Source organism: Berghia stephanieae, chromosome 13 (assembly GCF_034508935.2).
Source record: "Berghia stephanieae isolate SIO BIC M18660-M18661 chromosome 13, UCSD_Bste_1.3, whole genome shotgun sequence".
Taxonomy (NCBI): Eukaryota; Metazoa; Mollusca; class Gastropoda; order Nudibranchia; family Aeolidiidae; genus Berghia; species Berghia stephanieae.
In genome coordinates, this window is record NC_088372.1 from 2,996,937 (window position 1) to 3,009,307 (window position 12,371).

Genomic DNA, 12,371 nt, shown 5'->3' on the forward strand with positions numbered 1-12,371 from the left:
GGGGCGGAAGCCCTCTTTATCAGTTTAACTCACTCAATCCTAGAGAATTTTGCTACTTTTCAAAATTGGAAAAAATAGATTGGAAATGAGCATGTACATAGAAAGTTTTATTCAACTAACATGAACATGTAAAAACTGAAAACATTAGCTTTGATACTACGCCTATAATTTGTCTCAGAAAAATGTAATAAATAGGCATGGGGTAAAAGTAACCTGGGTAAACTACGGATATAGATAGTTCGAAGATGACGTCACTCTGGTCTTTGTGATTGTATTTTGCCATCCGTGTTTATGAGTAATGCTCACTGAACTGTATTAACCCGACTATAAACGTTCATGGATACACACAATTTTGTGTGTTGGTTCGTTATACTTCCGGATGGCAATGTTATGAGCTTGTTAGCCAAGCGCATACTATCTATAGTCGGTGTTGGGGTTGAGTGAGTTAATAACGATGCTTTATGATTTGAAAGAGCGACACAATTGAACACCCTTCACACGAGTTGTGGACAGAATAAATTTGACCAAGGAAAATAAGCAAACATTAAAAAGTGGCCCGCATAACCCATTGACAGTCGTTCTTGATGCATATTGACTCGAGCTGGTAAAGGCTGCTATGTGCGGCTATGTGGTCTTGTGGTATGACCCTCGCTTTCGGATCGGAAGGTTCTGGGTTCGAGCCTCTCTCGAGCATAGTTGAGTCCTTGGAGAAGGCTCTTTACTCGCATTCTCTCACCGCACTCGGGTGTAAAATGAGTACCTGGCCGTTAACAGCGTTGTCTCTGTCCGAAAAAAATTGTAACATCGCCTAACAGGCGTCATGTCTCGTCCTACATGTTAAGTGTTGCTGTTGGCCAGGGACCCCTTGTAAAGCGATTTGAGCACATTTTGTGAATATTGCGCTATATAAAAGCTCATTTTTTTTATGGCCAAATTAAGTGTTAGGACGCTCATTTGAGACCTGCTGGTAAAGGGTTTGAGTCCCGATGAGGGCGGTACAAAGTGGATTTCTTTGATAACAGGTCTTCAATCAAAATTTCCTCACCATACTTAATTGTAAAATAAGTATCTACTGGTCGGTAAATAGCATTAGGTACCTATGTCAAAATGAAAAAAGTTATAGCGTGGTACAGGCGTTATGTCTCGTCCAACATGTTTAGTATTCTGTCGTACCCTTGAAAAATCACACAGACTTCATGAAGTCCCAGGTTTGAAAGTGTTTGCTAAGTCGATCGATATTTTGAAGGACGAGAATTTCTGACCAAATTTCTTAATATTGTGTTTTTCAAGAGTGCTGCAGGATCTATTACTCTTCTCGGATTCCTTGATTCCTTATTCTGTTTGACTTTTTTTTGGCGGGGGAGGGGGGGGGTAATTTGGGGTTATTCTGGGGGTGGGGGGGGGGGGTGGAGGGTTGCTTTTTTTTGGGGGGGGGGCGGAGTGGGGGTCGTTCTTAATTTCGTTTGTTTTTTGTTTTTTGTTATGTTTTGTTTTAAATTTCTTTTACTTCATTGATAGCGGAGTTCGGTTTGACGTTTACCCAACATGATACATTTCAAATTAACACGACCCGCCCAATTATTGCCCGCCCGTCAACAACAGTTCAGTCAGTTCTACACTAAATTGGTTCAATCCGTTTTTGTTTTGTTTTGTTTTGTTTTTTCTATCTTTATCTTTCTTCTAATTTATTTCAAAAAACAAAAAACTAAACCAGTCGAAGAATGTAATTCAAAGTGTCAATGGCATTCCCATCACCAAACAAAAACACATTAATAGCCCGACTGTTATCATTCGTTATCTATTATATAGATTATATATATATATATATATATATATATATATATATATATATATATATATATATATATATATATATATATATATATATATATATATATATATATATATATATATATATATAGTAGGTAGTAGAGTTAATATTCTTAGTTTTTACATGTTAATGGTAGTTGAATAAAACTATCTAGATGTGTACATGCTCATTTTTAATAGATTTTTTTTCAAATTTTGGAAAGTAGCAAAAATCTCTAGGATTGAATGAGTTAAAAAAAAAAAAAAACCGATAATAATTGTATGGGTTAAAAGTAGACAATTCTCTCCCTTTGATGGGCTCTTCAAGATTTGGGTAGGAGATTGGAAAAGAAAAAAAAGGCAAAAAGGAAGAGGAAGTGACAGAGGAGCGGGGCGAGGAGGAGGAGGTGGAGGTGGTTGTGTCAAAAGCCGACAATGATGGGGAAGAGGAAATGGACTGGCGGCCGATATCGATAAAATGTCTTGCTGCTCCACTTTGGATAGTATCTAGACTTATTTTATTTTATTCTCATCTCGGACTTGTCCAAAAATCGTTCAATCCACGATTTCTGGTTGGATACATTATATTTTTTTTTTTTTATTTTTTTTTGTAAGTAAAGAATGTATGGATGGATGCCACCCAGTGATATGAAGTCCTAGATGCTACCTGAAGGTTGGAGTGGAGTGGTGTGGTGGGTCTAATGATAAGGCTTTTTGGTTTGTTTTGTTATTGTTTTCTTGTGGGGTTTGTTTTGGGTTTTTTTTCTTGTTTTTTTGTTTTTTCTTGTCTTTTGTTTTTTGTTGTTTTGGGGGTTTTTTTCTTGTTTTTTTTTTGTTTTTTTTTTTTCTTTTTTTTTCTTGACTTTTGTTTTTTGTTGTTTTTTTGTTTTTTTTTTGTTTTGGGTTTTTTTGTTGGGGGGGGGGGGGGGGGGCTATTGTTTGTTTGTATTTTCTTATTTTATTACTTTTTTACCTTTCTTTTTTTTCGTTTTTTTTTTTTTTGTTTTTTTTTTTTTTTTTTTTTTTTGGTTTGTTTAGGGTTTCCTATTTGTTTGTTGGGGGGGGGGCGGTTGGGTTGGGTTGTTTTGTTTTGTTTTGTTGTTTTTTTTTGTTTTTTTTTTTTGTTTGCGGGGGTGGATGTTTTCTTGAGCTTGTAATGAAAGCCTCCCCATTGTTTCGATGTGAAGTAAAAGCCACAATCTGGTACGATAATGTAGGTGTGGGGCAAACTGTCTTGAGAGAGAGAGAGAGAGAGAGAGAGAGAGAGAGAGAGAGAGAGAGAGAGAGGGGGGGGGGGCAGACAGACAGACAGAGAGAGAAGATACCATTATTATAGGCCTTTCAACTACTACTACTACTTACTGCTGTCGTTTGACCAACCAACCAACGTAATATTGCCTCCACAACTAGACCGGACGAGCCCCCCGCTACATAACATGACCCAATAAGTCTCTTCACCACAGTGGACGCAATAAAACCATAAATCAAAGTAGATTTGTCACGCCACGGGAAAAGTGGGCAAAACTGAAGAGATCATGAATATCAGTTTTATCTATTAACAACGAAAATTTTAACCTTGAAAACGGTCGGCTCAAATCTAATAGGCATCAACAGTCGTGACGTCACTTCCTCGTAATGACGCTTAGTAACTCAGTAACTAGTTCTCAACTATTGGAACAATGGCGGACGCCCTTATGAAATACTTCTCAGACCAGCATAAAAGTGTATCCAGAGGAGTAAAACATTATAAATCTGATCATGTTTTGACTTTTATACATTCTGATAACATGACATGTGAAAAAGTTCTAGCCAGCATGAAGAATAAAAAGTACCGATTTTATTTGTTTAAAAGGAGAGAGTAAAAGAAGTGCAGGATCACAAAACTTAATAACTTGGCGACACATTATTACAAAATTACGTAAATCTACCAAAGGATTCGTCATCAATTTTAAACAATGCACAAGCTTACTTTTTTCCGTTCTATTATTTTATTTATTTATTATACATCTGCATTAATTCCACTTTGGCAATCAACTAGTCATTAAACATGCTAAGTGTCGCTTGACCTGCACAAAATTCGAACGTGCACTCAATTGACAAAAGATTGCTCTCTCTCTCTCTCTCTCTCTCTCTCTCTCTCTCTCTCTCTCTCTCTCTCTCTCTCTCTCTCTCTCTCTCTCTCAACAACTACTCACTCCCTTCAAACGCGTTTGCATGGAGCACTCATGTTACTCTGCCGATAGATGCATGGGTGAGGGTGGGATGGAGTATAAACAGCATCCATACACAATTTAAACCGAAATATTAAAAGAAAAAAAGATTCTCATTTTTATGAACGCAGTTGGATTAGTTGTTTGTTTTTTTTTAATATATTTTCGATGCGTGAGTTGGAAGTCTGAAGGAGAGGGGGGGGGGGGGGGGGGGCGAAGGGGCGGAAGCCCTCTTTATCAGTTTAACTCACTCAATCCTAGAGAATTTTGCTACTTTTCAAAATTGGAAAAAAAAGATTGGAAATGAGCATGTACATAGAAAGTTTTATTCAACTAACATGAACATGTAAAAACTGAAAACATTAGCTTTGATACTACGCCTATAATTTGTCTCAGAAAAATGTAATAAATAGGCATGGGGTAAAAGTAACCTGGGTAAACTACGGATATAGATAGTTCGAAGATGACGTCACTCTGGTCTTTGTGATTGTATTTTGCCATCCGTGTTTATGAGTAATGCTCACTGAACTGTATTAACCCGACTATAAACGTTCATGGATACACACAATTTTGTGTGTTGGTTCGTTATACTTCCGGATGGCAATGTTATGAGCTTGTTAGCCAAGCGCATACTATCTATAGTCGGTGTTGGGGTTGAGTGAGTTAATAACGATGCTTTATGATTTGAAAGAGCGACACAATTGAACACCCTTCACACGAGTTGTGGACAGAATAAATTTGACCAAGGAAAATAAGCAAACATTAAAAAGTGGCCCGCATAACCATTGACAGTCGTTCTTGATGCATATTGACTCGAGCTGGTAAAGGCTGCTATGTGCGGCTATGTGGTCTTGTGGTATGACCCTCGCTTTCGGATCGGAAGGTTCTGGGTTCGAGCCTCTCTCGAGCATAGTTGAGTCCTTGGAGAAGGCTCTTTACTCGCATTCTCTCACCGCACTCGGGTGTAAAATGAGTACCTGGCCGTTAACAGCGTTGTCTCTGTCCGAAAAAAATTGTAACATCGCCTAACAGGCGTCATGTCTCGTCCTACATGTTAAGTGTTGCTGTTGGCCAGGGACCCCTTGTAAAGCGATTTGAGCACATTTTGTGAATATTGCGCTATATAAAAGCTCATTTTTTTATGGCCAAATTAAGTGTTAGGACGCTCATTTGAGACCTGCTGGTAAAGGGTTTGAGTCCCGACGAGGGCGGTACAAAGTGGATTTCTTTGATAACAGGTCTTCAATCAAAATTTCCTCACCATACTTAATTGTAAAATAAGTATCTACTGGTCGGTAAATAGCATTAGGTACCTATGTCAAAATGAAAAAAGTTATAGCGTGGTACAGGCGTTATGTCTCGTCCAACATGTTTAGTATTCTGTCGTACCCTTGAAAAATCACACAGACTTCATGAAGTCCCAGGTTTGAAAGTGTTTGCTAAGTCGATCGATATTTTGAAGGACGAGAATTTCTGACCAAATTTCTTAATATTGTGTTTTTCAAGAGTGCTGCAGGATCTATTACTCTTCTCGGATTCCTTGATTCCTTATTTTGTTTGACTTTTTTTTTTGGCGGGGGAGGGGGGGGGGGTAATTTGGGGTTATTCTGGGGGTGGGGGGGGGGGGGGGGGGTTGCTTTTTTTTTGGGGGGGGGGGCGGAGTGGGGGTCGTTCTTAATTTCGTTTGTTTTTTGTTTTTTGTTATGTTTTGTTTTAAATTTCTTTTACTTCATTGATAGCGGAGTTCGGTTTGACGTTTACCCAACATGATACATTTCAAATTAACACGACCCGCCCAATTATTGCCCGCCCGTCAACAACAGTTCAGTCAGTTCTACACTAAATTGGTTCAATCCGTTTTTGTTTTGTTTTGTTTTGTTTTTTCTATCTTTATCTTTCTTCTAATTTATTTCAAAAAACAAAAAACTAAACCAGTCGAAGAATGTAATTCAAAGTGTCAATGGCATTCCCATCACCAAACAAAAACACATTAATAGCCCGACTGTTATCATTCGTTATCTATTATATAGATTATATATATATATATATATATATATATATATATATATATATATATATATATATATATAAGTATCAATCCACTATTAAGGTGACCACTGTGAAATGCACCAATTGGAGGACCAAGCATATGTCTTGTTCAAATTGATTAAACTGTTCAATCTTTGTTCAAATGAGTATAGTTTGATTCCCTACAATGATTTATGAACACAATTCTGATGCTTGATGATCACAATGATATATAGAAAATTACTCGGTCCCCTAATGTTTTACTAAGTGTTTCTGTAGCTTTAAGGAGACATTGGTAAAACATGTTTTTAGGGAGACCACATTAAAAAACCCTTTTAGGGAGCCCAGTATATGTTTATATATGTGTATACCTAAGAGTGCATTTTCAAGTGAGCTACCACCAAATTGTCTAAAATAAAGTAAGTCCTTAAGATTAAGAGCTTCATGGCCATAGTGTCGAAGCTTATCCCAGTGTGCGTAGAGTGAAGTGGCCGAGCAACGCATTTACTAACTCCTGGGAAGGTCCATCCCTCAGAAGGGGCGCTCAGGGAAATAACCTGGGACTCAAACACGGCAAAAAATATTCCCAGTTGCTCCGTGCGCCATTGTTTTTGCAGTCCCCGACCCCTTTAGAAACCTGACGACCCAGGTTAAGATCAGAGATAGAAGGGACCAGGCAGAGGAGTTTATTTGTTGTTGTTGTATACCACTGAATGGACTTGGTTTGTTTTGTTTTGTTTTTAAGGGTTTTACGGCGCTTGCAACACATTAAGGTCATATCAGCGCCAGTAAAAAGGAAGAAAATGGGATAGTAAAAAGTTCTGGAACTACAATTAGAGCACCAAGAAAAAGTAAGGCAAAGGGGATTTGTTTCAAATAGGAAACAGTAGATTCCAAGAGCCCACTATCAAAGTACTTAGTTTGAGATCACCTAAACGTCTCATTCAGACACAAGCACAGGTCCCAACAAAGAGGGATACACTCAAATGTTTACAAAGCATAAATAATATGTAAACAAAACAATAAAGAGCATAACAGACAGATGATTTACAAGGGAAAAATATAATCTCCCAAAACTCGAACTATACATTTGACTGTTTCCCTCCCAGCCAGGTCCTGGACAAAACCAAGTAATCCCATCCCATCCCGAGACAAAGACAGAAAACAAGTTGGAAAACAGACATAGGGGGATAGAAGACGCAACGAGTACGTCCCTGCCCATTATGGGAAGTCGGGAACCCCACCAGTGAGTGAATGGAGTTGGATGGATAGGACAGCAGATCTGATGGACACAATGAACGGCTTCAATCAACATCTCATTCACTTTAACTTGCACAATGCTTGCTTTGGTTTCGTGGTAGACAGTTCGTCTGACGCCCGAGTTGCCAGGGTTCGAATCCATATTTGTGGCGATGCAGAGTCATTGTAAAAGTCTCATTTACAGTCTCACTTGTGTTAATTGGAGTACGTTACTGAATTGTAACAACGTTGTTCGTGTCCATATAAATCTACTACCAGCTGCACGTTGAGCTCATTGTGGGTTTTATGATACATCAAGCTCGTGTAAAATTACATTTACATTTGACCGAAAAATGATACATAACGATAGAAGTCTACAAATCATATTGCAGGTTTATTTCAGTTCCAAAAGCCATCACAAACATTCATCCACTGTATCACATAAGTCTTTGGTCACCAAATAAAAGCATGAAGTTTGCTATGTGTACAGTGCAACATAAAAGGATAGAAACAGTTTTACTGATAAAACCCTCAAATGATAACAAACCAATATGTTGTTGCTGGTAAGTTGCTTAATTGCATTTGTTAAAAAGCATAAACTGTGAAGCAAAAGTGTTGAAAATCGTTTGAATAAAGTTTAATGCAAAAAAAATAATTCTTAAGCACTTTATGCCGTTCTAAGCTGTCGTTGCTGCATTTTTTTTCATTATTAATTATTATTATTCTGATTAAGGATGAGGGGATAAAGAAAGAATGAAATTAAATGCACAGAGGTGTCATTTCTTGACAGTCACCTCTAAAGATTGCAACTCTTAAAACTATCATAAAAAGAATAGTGAAATTTTACATTAGGTATCTAGAAAATGCTGAACATAAAGCTACATTGGCCAATTAAGTTAGGGTTAGTAGAAAGACTTTTTATTCTGCCATATCTGATTCTTTCAGATAGTTCTACATAGCTGCCAACTTTTCAAAAATAAAATAAGGAACGCTCATTTTGCCGGGATGAGGGGCGATGTGTGCCGAAGCCCCCCCCCCCCCCCCCCCCCCCCCCCCCCCCTTCATCGAATCGCAACATATAAAAGTCAGCCTTTTTAATTACTATTACTAACACTAACAAGTTTGAGATGACAGAGGCTAGTCCAAATGTTGCTCAATTATCGGGTTTAGTACCAGCACATTTGAATCGTTAAAATGACACTTTCCACAATGATTGTTGTTTTGTTTTTAAGGGTTTTACGGCGCTTGCAACACATTTAGGTTATATCAGCGCCAGTAAAAAGGAAGAAAATTGGATAGTAAAAAGTTCTAGAATTACAGTTGAAGCATCCAAGAGAAAGTAAGACATAGGGGAACTGGGAACAAATAGGGATCAGATGTAGATTCCAAGAGCGTATCACCAATGTACTAAGTTTGAGATCACCTATAAGTCTTATCCGGACACAAGAACAAAATCCAACAAAGAGGAACACACTCAAATGCTTACATTATACATTAAAAAATAACAAATATAGTAATAATACATAACAGAGAGATGATTTACAAGGAAAAAAATATCATCTCCCAAAACAATAAATATGCATTTGACTGCTTCCCTCCCAGCTAGGACTCCGGCGAGGGCCAGGAAAAAAACAAGTAATCTCATTCCAAGACAAAGACTGAAAGCATGTTGGAAAACAGATATAAGGGGATAGAAGACACAGTGTGTACCTCCCTGCCCGCTATGGGAGCTTTCCACAATGAGATCAAAATTCAGAACGGACAATATAAAGAAAGAATTCAACTGCCTCAACTTTGATAAGGACCAATACACAAGAAGCACGATTGTAAAATAAATGAAATAACTTAAGATGGTTAGAAATGCATAACTACCAACCTGGTACATCACTTGAGAGGGCGTTTTGGGGTAAAAATTAGGTGAGTTCAGATAAAAAGTAGACGATTGCATATATGTTTTCTTTCATGCAACATAATGGTCTTTAAGTAGTATACTATAATAGTAGTTATAGTAAAATGCACCTCTAAATATTAGAGAATTCCTACTTCTTTACTTTGACAAGATAAACACACCTAAAAATGGAGTATACTTATTTTTCTTGAACCTAAACCGTTACAAAAGCTTGCTTGAAAAAAAAAAATTAAAATCAGATGAAGATGTTTTTAAAGGGATTAAATTTATATATTTCATAAATTAATAAAGGGAAATAATCATTGTCATCTTTAATCAATATAAGCAATTGATTTTCTTATTGAATACCTTCCAATCAAAAAGGTGGATTTAATTTTATTCTTAATTAAAATAATATTTGTAACAAATAGTGAAAGTATCAATACTGTCTTAGAATATTCAAAGTATATCGAGGCTAACATCCATATCCTATGCAAATCTCCAATACATTATGAAAGGTTTGAGTAAAATACAGGCGTCATATAAACGAATGGAACTTTTTTAATTGTTGAAAATCATTTATGTTAGAGGCATAATTCAAATTAAAGAGCTACACAAATGGAGATTATGCTCTCACTGGACACCAATAATAATGATAATAATAATAACAACAATAGTAGTAGTAGTAATAGTAATAATAATGGATCAATAATAATAATTCATTAGGCTCACATGGCTTTTTTACCACAAATTAGTCAAAAATTACAAAATACGGATTTTGAACTAAAAATAAGCACTTACGGACTCAGGAAGTCAAATACGGAACAAATCCGTTTTTAACAGAACGGTTGGCAGCTATGGTTCTACAAAGCATTTGTCTCTCAAGCTGAGCAAATGAATGTTCATATAATATAAAAAGGATATTGCAATGATGAACAGATTGTACTATATAAAGATAAAACGTTTTTGTAAACCCCAAAATATGTCAATAACACTATACAATACAATGAATGTAATACAAATCAAATTCATGATTGTCATTACACCGATTGAAACGCTCTTTCCCTTCTATATTTATTTCTTTCATTAAAAATCTTTGTCTTCACCAAACTAATTAGTGTACCTTCAGGGATTCCTTTTTGTGAAAATACCCTGTGGTGTTTTAAGAACAGAATAATTTCAGACTTTCTAGGTAATGATCCCCTTGAACCATGTGCTGAAACATCTTCGACAAAGTTTTTAAAATATGACTTGACTCTATCTGTATCCTCATCTGACCATGACATGTATCTCCGATTTTTGCTTGAATTCCTCTTGGGTTCAGTTTGTTTTGAAGAACACGTAAGCTGATTTGGCACTCCTGCTTCACCATCAAATATTTCTTCTTGATTTGCAGCTGTTACTATGGATGTTCCAAAATTTGCATTTGAGTCTCTATTCACTACAGAGTCATTTGTTTCAATGTTACAATTTCCTTCCCAGTGACCGATGCTGAGTTATCAATTTGACCAAAAAATGACCAACTTCTGTTATTTCTCGTATTGCAGTGGACACTGATAAATGTTTTGATTGATTGATTCACTGTGTCCATATGTCGATAGAAGACATCTCTCTCGTGTTGTGGGACATCAAGTAAGGCAAATAATGTCGAAGCTCGGTGCCTGAATTTATCAGCTATTAACAACTGGGGTTTCTCTAAATCCTTTACTAAGGAAGTGACATATTTGATGCAATGTAACCACTTACATGATCTTTGGATATTCTGTATTTGGAAAAGAATGGGTTGTCTGAAATATCAACAGCTTTACGCTCTGTGCAAGTTTCCTTAAAGGCTGAATTGTGTCATTGGGTATCAACACAGGGACAACATCTTGCTTCCTTTCCAGACTGATAGGCCAGCTTATACTTCTCAAGTAACGCTTTTTCCAGAGGATCAGTGACATGTTGTACAAGCTGGGGATCAACCCATACACCTGAATCTGCATCATTCCAGTCTTTTAACAAATCCTTGCGGGTTCTCCGCCTCCTCGCATTAAACATTGTAAGCCTAGCTACGATGACATTGCGAAGCTAAAAACATATGTGATCAAATATTGATAATCATCCTCACAAATACGGACCATCTCTTCAGTAATAAATTGCCGTAGCTTCTTTATATCATTCTCTAATGGCATCTCTTTGGGTTTTCTCAAATTTGTTCTCTTTGCTTCACATTGAACTCTGGCTGTAAAAAAATACTATCCATTTATAATCCAGGACAGCTTTGAACAAATCTATCTCTGCGGATTCTTCCATTTTGTTTTGCATTATATATTCCCTTTTAAGAATTAATTAACTTTTTCAATATAATCCAATTGAAAGCTTCAAGCCTGCTTTCAATGTCCCTCCTCTTTCAAAGTCATTTCAGAAATGGTTTGCGATATTTCATTAAGTTACAACGCTTCACCACGTCCTCTCAGAGAAAGAAGGTTGATTCGTTCTCTTCTAGTTTTTAAATCAAATTTCCTAAGATGCGTAAATCACTCATTATAACTTTTCTCTCCTTCTTTGAACTTTTACTCCACAATTTTGTTCCTAACAATACTATAGCTTTGTCTGATCGACACAAATTTCCCACTTCATCATTCCGAAATTTGTCAAGAATATTCTCCTTTATTTCTTTACTTGCATTGGGAAGCACGGGATAAAATTTTACACCCAGTACACAGAGCATGCTCAGTACTACATTTCTTTTTGTGTTCATAAACCCTTCGTCCAGAGTAAAACCCTTACAGCCAGCACACATAACAACTTCATGTGACCCTTGTGCTCTCTCACGCATAACTATTGAATTGTTTCTAGTGTTTGAATAAAAAATGCCTTTTTCTTGAGATAATCCATTGTTCTATCCCTTTCCTTACAGGCTGTTTCATGGCCTCTGTACTTCTGTCTCATCTTTGTGTTTCCTCATCAAATGCCTTGAGAGTTTTGTTTGCAACTGTCACACAGTACTGGACAGGGTTCTCCTTGGCTTTTTGTATTTCTCTGGGAAAAAAAGAAGAGAAAATAAAGCACATCATGCTATGAACTATGAAAATAAATCAATAGACAGATCTATGCACATCAGCTACATGACAGCGATAGAGAGGAATGCATCCAAATTTTAAGGCCTGGGCAGTAATGTTAATTCTTCTTGTTATAACTTTTCTACATCTTTA

The 12,371-nt window shown here is 36.7% G+C and overlaps 2 protein-coding genes across 2 annotated transcripts in view; both read right to left on the reverse strand.

Annotated features, from left to right (window-relative positions):
* LOC144958908 (low-density lipoprotein receptor-related protein 1-like) overlaps positions 1 to 12,371 on the reverse strand; it is a gene marked incomplete in the record, with an annotated part of 328,538 nt that overhangs the window by 236,294 nt on the left and 79,873 nt on the right.
* The window catches only part of LOC144958919 (uncharacterized), a 27,487-nt gene that overhangs the window by 9,002 nt on the left and 6,114 nt on the right, over positions 1 to 12,371 (reverse strand). The gene's annotated exons all lie outside the window — the stretch shown is intronic.